Below are 6,044 nucleotides of genomic sequence, written 5' to 3'. Positions count from 1 at the left end.
GTTGGATTAATGTTTAAGTCCATAACTATAATTGGTAAGACTTGACCCGACCCGGCATGGTCCATTTGGGTTGCATGGCATCGGGACAATTGGATAGACAAGATGAGGAAAAAGGATACTAGTGATTTATATTAATATATTATAAGTTCTAATATATTAATATATAATCATATTATTTAATTAGTATTGATCAAGAATTAATTTATAATTAATTAAGTGATCAAAAGGAACTAATTAAATATGGAATCTAAGATATATGTGTGTGATGGGCCAAGTTCATTTAGGTTGGGCTAAGCTTTCATGGATAGTCCATGGAGTGTTTAACCCATGGATCATATGAAATGAAAGGTCATGGGTATTAGGGTTTAACCCTAATCTCCACACTATATAAAGATGTCCTTGGTTGGTGAAATGGGCACTAGTGTGTGTACACAAAAGGGCAAGGCCGATTTCACTAGAGAGAATCAAAGTATCCTTATTCTCAAGGTTATTCCAAGTGTTCATGGTGTTGTGTGAACCATTTGAGGTGTCACACTTGGGGCACTAGGCACTCAAGCTTCATGAAGACAAGTTACATTAAAAAAAGGTATGTATTCTATCTATTTTATTACCCAAGTATATGATATTTGTATGCTAGTATAGGGTAATATCTTGGAAACTTCATATTTGCATGTATAATAGAGAAAACATAGATCCAAGGTATTTAGGGTTGTATGTGCACCATAGGATGTTGTAGTATACTAAAACCCAACATTTCTTATATGCCAAACCACTTCTAGTAACATGATCACCGTCTTGGGCACACCCTAACCTTCCCAGGGTAGCTGTGACCAATCTTCGCAAAGCCCTAATATCCTCATATGAACGAATTCCTCGCAACAGGGTCACATCTACTTCATCTGAATCTACTATCTCGAGATGGTCTGATTCCCTGACAAACCACTCATATTGAGTCATCATCGATGAATCCAGTTCGTTTATCCCTTGACCGACTACTCGACATTTAATAGCTCGAAGATCCCACTATAAAACAGGTTCACAGACCTAATTATCCTTGCAGACCACTAATACTTGGCCAAGGCTCAGATACTCCCGCTGTGAGTGACTTGTCACTCCCCAAGTCATCTAACCATCCGTGTGTACTTGCAACCTAAATCAAGAATACTAACACTGCCCAAACGCAGAAACTGCTCGAACACTGAACTTCCTGAAGCAGTATGCTACTACATAGATGCTTCCTAAAATCTATCGAGACCTTCCTGGTCTGAATTCATCCATCAGTAATCTGAAATACCAAGTTCCAGCCCGACTGCGAAGTCAATAGGACTCCCACTTAGTCGTCTCACACTACTTCTGCACGAAATCCTTCTCTGGAACTAGTTGCGACTAGTTGTCATGCCACTGCGACTCTAACAACCTTCTGATCCAACCGATCAGGTCCATACGTCGAATCCTGACCTCGCCAAACCCAGGCTAAAAGTGATGGCTACCTAACCGATGATAGCCTTATATCATACACGAACCTAAGCAATCCATTACTTCACTGATCTCATAACTATAGTGACGTTCCAACTGTCGTATCGTTGGCTCAACTAGATCTAATCCATTTGGGTAATCCCGAAATCCAATCCGTGGATTTCCATATCCTCACTGCTGCACCCGAACTGGTGGGTACTACTGTTCCTTCTGCGTCCTAACAACGCACTCATGTTATCTACCAACCTAGTGAATGCTACGGCTACACCCGCAGACTTACAACACTCTATCACTATCTGACCGCTAGTGAATGCTACGGCTACCCCTGTAGTCTTACAACACTTCCCATGCTAACTGACCACTAGTGAATGCTACGGCTACCCCCGCAGTCTTACAACACTTCCCATACTAACTGGCCACTAGTGAATGTTACGGCTACCCCCATAGTCTTACAACACTTTCCATACTATCTGACTACTAGTGAATGCTACGGCTACCCCCGTAGTCTTACAACACTTTCAAAACTACCTGATCGTTAGTGAATGCTACGGCTACCCCCGCAGTCTTACAACACTTTCCAAACCGGGTCGAACACGCACTCGACCTAACACACCACTGAAATTGAGTCCTAACCGGAACTCTAACCTGGTTCCCAAAACCTGCTATCACGTGACCCCACTGCATCAGTACCGCACCCATTCCCGTGATCAAAGCGTCACAGTAAACCACAAAATCATCTACACCCTCTGGCAGGGTGAGAATCGGTGCCTCGCACAACAACTGTCTGAGAGTCTCAACGGTTGTCTGCTGCTCAGGCCCCCAACGAATGGCCACCGACTTCTTGGTCAGTCGGGTCAAAGGAACCGCAATCTCGGAGAAGTCCCGTACAAATCTCCGATAATAACCTGCTAGACCCAGGAAACTCCGAATCTCAGATGGAGACCTCGGAATCTCCCACTGCATCACGGCCTCTATCTTGGCCGGATCGACCAGAATACCCTTCTGGTTGACAAGGTGCCCAAAAGATTGCACCTCGCGCAACTAGAACTCACATTCGCAGGATATTATAAAGAGTCTCTCCCCCACTTAGATTCAACTAAGTCTTCACGGCACGCGAGATTTGAAGGATTCCCAATCCTTCTCGCTTTCTAATATCCCACTGATGACAACCTGTGCTTGCCCATTATGCCCATGCTAGTAGTCAATCACCGATTACACCCTAAGATCGCCCATCCTCTGAATCTTGAAGATTACTCTTGAAATCTGGTCCAGTCTGACACCTCAATCCATCTATCATGTTGACCATTGGAGGTCTAAATTCTCACTCTGGTTGACGAATCCTCGTCCTTAGTTCCGATCTTGCAGCACTACTGAACTCTAACTTATCACAACCCATGCAAAAGTACATTCCTCTTGAATATCCTCATTCAACACTCACAATTCTGAAGCAATACTGATTCCCAATATCCACCTTGAAGTGGCATAAGATGACATTCCCGTGAACATGTAACGAAATCCTGGTCTTGATGACAGGAACCAACTATAGAATCTTCCTTCCCAAAAGACTAAGGGTCCACAGACCTTGGGTTCCAAACGAACCCCTAACTTTCTCGCGACAATTCTGGCCCAAAAGGCCCCGAGACAACTACCGAGAGCTTCTAAAGTCATACCTTGGCTAATCGAAAGACCACCAAGGTTCGTTCCCATAACTATATAAGTAATCTCCGATGAGATGAACTCTTGTGATTGCGCATTGCCTGGCCCAGGCTATGATCCTGAGCCAGAACCAAAATATGGATCTCACTCTTGGGTGCTTAACACCATATTGAACTGCCACCCCAAGGATTCGAATATACCCAAGAATCCTTACCACCTTCTGCTGGCATAACCAACTCTGCCACACCTGTAGCAGCCTAACCCTTGGAGCAACAAACTCCCTCGTGTACTTTCTCGTATGCGTTGCACTGACTCAGGCCCTGCTGGCCTTTCACCCGATGATCAGAAGTCATGGGTCTCTTCCCGGGACCCATATTGAACTGACACCCCAAGGATTCGAATATACCCAAGAATCCTTACCACCTTCTGTTGGCATAACCAACTCTGCCACACCTGTAGCAGCCTAACCCTTGGAGCAACAAACTCCCTCGTGTACTTTCTCGTACGCGTTGCACTGACTCAGGCCCTGCTGGCCTTTCACCCGATGATCAGAAGTCATGGGTCTCTTCCCGGGACCCTCTACTATACTCACCTAGCACGAACCTCTCTTCTCAAAGTGCTCCAAATCGATCTCACATATGCACCCTATTGGAAATCATATCCTTCAGGGTCTGACGCCCTGTCACGCTCACCAACTCACTTGCCAATGGCTAAGCTGCAACAACGGGAACATCCTCTATCCCTAAACCGGGTCATAAACTCCTCCCTGAAGCTTCTCAGACTCTCCAAGACTCTCACTGATTCGAGTATGGATCCTGTGCTTTCAGTAGTACGGGCCCAATACTACCTTCCACACCTATCCATACTTTCCTCAGTAATCCTCCTGAATCCTCTAAGTCACCTCCTCAAACTGATACCCTGAATGCTCGCTAACAACGCAACCAAACCCACTAAAGCACTTCCTAGGGTTTTCTAGGTTTCCGTACTCACCCAGTCCTCAGCTGTTGAAGGACTTCCCACTAATGTAAACTAGCTACCTCATGAATATAGCCACTCGCGATTTAGCATATTCACTTAGTAGCTAGCTCGCATTACCAAGAGTCCCTCGAAGCACAAAGCAAGCAACATTCAGACAATGGAAATCTAACCAACATATTCCAATCAAATCAGTTTATCCTCCTATCAGGAATCTATACTAGCATGTAACTCCAAAGGCTCATACAATCAGGCATAACCTAAACAGGCTATCCTATCACTGACTGATCAGTACTATCATGTAATTCAGCAAGCACATACAGCAGGCACATAAGGCATCTTCCTAAATCCTTAGCCCTAGTCTAGCGTGCAGTTCTCATAATCATATCATATCATAACACAACATGTATAGGTATCTTGGGGAAAACTTACTTGAGCTCGGCTGATTGCACGCATCACACACCTTGTTCTTTTCAAAATTCTTTTATCCTTCCAAATTCTTTTCAAACTCTTTTTATAAAATGATTTTCTTTTGACAATTTTCATACCAAGCCCTCAGTTTGAGTCCAGACACACCCGAGAGTGTGCCCGAATCCCTCAAACCAAGGCTCTGATACCAACTTGTAACTGTTGGATTAATGTCTAAGTCCATAACTATAATTGGTAAGACTTGACCCGACCCGGCATGGTCCATTTGGGTTGCATGGCATCATGCATTTGGATAGACTATAATGAGAGAAATAACACTTAAGGTTGGTTAATATATTATAAGTTATAATATATTAATAAGGTTATTTAATTAGTATTGATCAAGAATTAATTTGGAATTAATTAAGTGATCAAAAGGAGACTAATTAAATATATGGGTTGATTGTGTAAATCATTCATTCTTATATATGTGGGCTTGTGATCCAAGATTCCTTATGTTGGACTAAGTCCATGGGGTGACCCATGGATACTCCATGGAGGTTAAAATCCATGGAGCATAAGGAATGGGTAAAGTTATGAGTTACATGGTGTAACCCTAATAGCCACCATATAAAAGAATCCCATGGCTCAAGAAATCGTGCACTAATGTGTGAGTGTGAGGGCTAGACGATTTCAAGGAGTGTTCAGGTTTCTCTCAAGTTATTCCAAGTGTATTTGGTGTTGTGTGAACCATTTGAGGTGTCACACTTGGGGCACTAGGTACTCAAGCTTCATGAAGACATTCTACATCAAAGAGGTATGTATTCTATCTTGTTATATTTATTATTTTGTATGCTAGATTAGGATAATACCTTGGATGTTCATAATTGTATGTATAATAGAGAAAACATAGATCCAAGGTATTTAGGGTTGCATGTACACTTAGGAGTGTTAGAATGCTCATAACCCAACAGTGGTATCAGAGCCTAGGCCTGTTTTCTTGTTATACTTGCAAAAGTAGCTGAAAAATCGAGTTGGATGCATATATTCGATTGTTTTGGCTGGAATTGGACTAGGAACATTACCCTAAGATGTTTTTGGACTTATAAACTTGTTTTTGATGTGGTAATGTTCATGCTAATCCAATTTCTAAGATAATTGTCATAATTTCAAGATTTGTATCAGTTTGTATGTTCATGCTAATTTCTTGAAGATTGATGATTTGAATTATCTTGTTCTTATGAGGTTCTTAGATTAATAGAAAAGTTGTGTGAAATAGTTGTTTTCAATCCATTTTAATCTAAGAGTTGATTCCAAAGTGTGTTTTTGTAACTTGTCCTCAAGTTATATGAAAAGTCACATTTAAGAATCATAAAACTCATAAAAGTTGGCAAAGGTTACAAAATGAAGAGTCTAGTTCTAATTAAATGGTTTTATGACTCCATAACTTGTCCTCAAGTTATGGAGGTTCAAGAGTCTCTTCATTAAATTAAAAAAAAAAGTGTAACCTTAATTAGTTCCATAAGTTA

Source organism: Lactuca virosa, chromosome 7 (genome assembly GCF_052849685.1).
Source record: "Lactuca virosa cultivar CGN04683 chromosome 7, Lactuca_virosa_CGN04683_v6, whole genome shotgun sequence".
In the NCBI taxonomy this organism is placed as follows: Eukaryota; Viridiplantae; Streptophyta; class Magnoliopsida; order Asterales; family Asteraceae; genus Lactuca; species Lactuca virosa.
Note: the sequence above shows the minus strand (reverse complement) of the source record.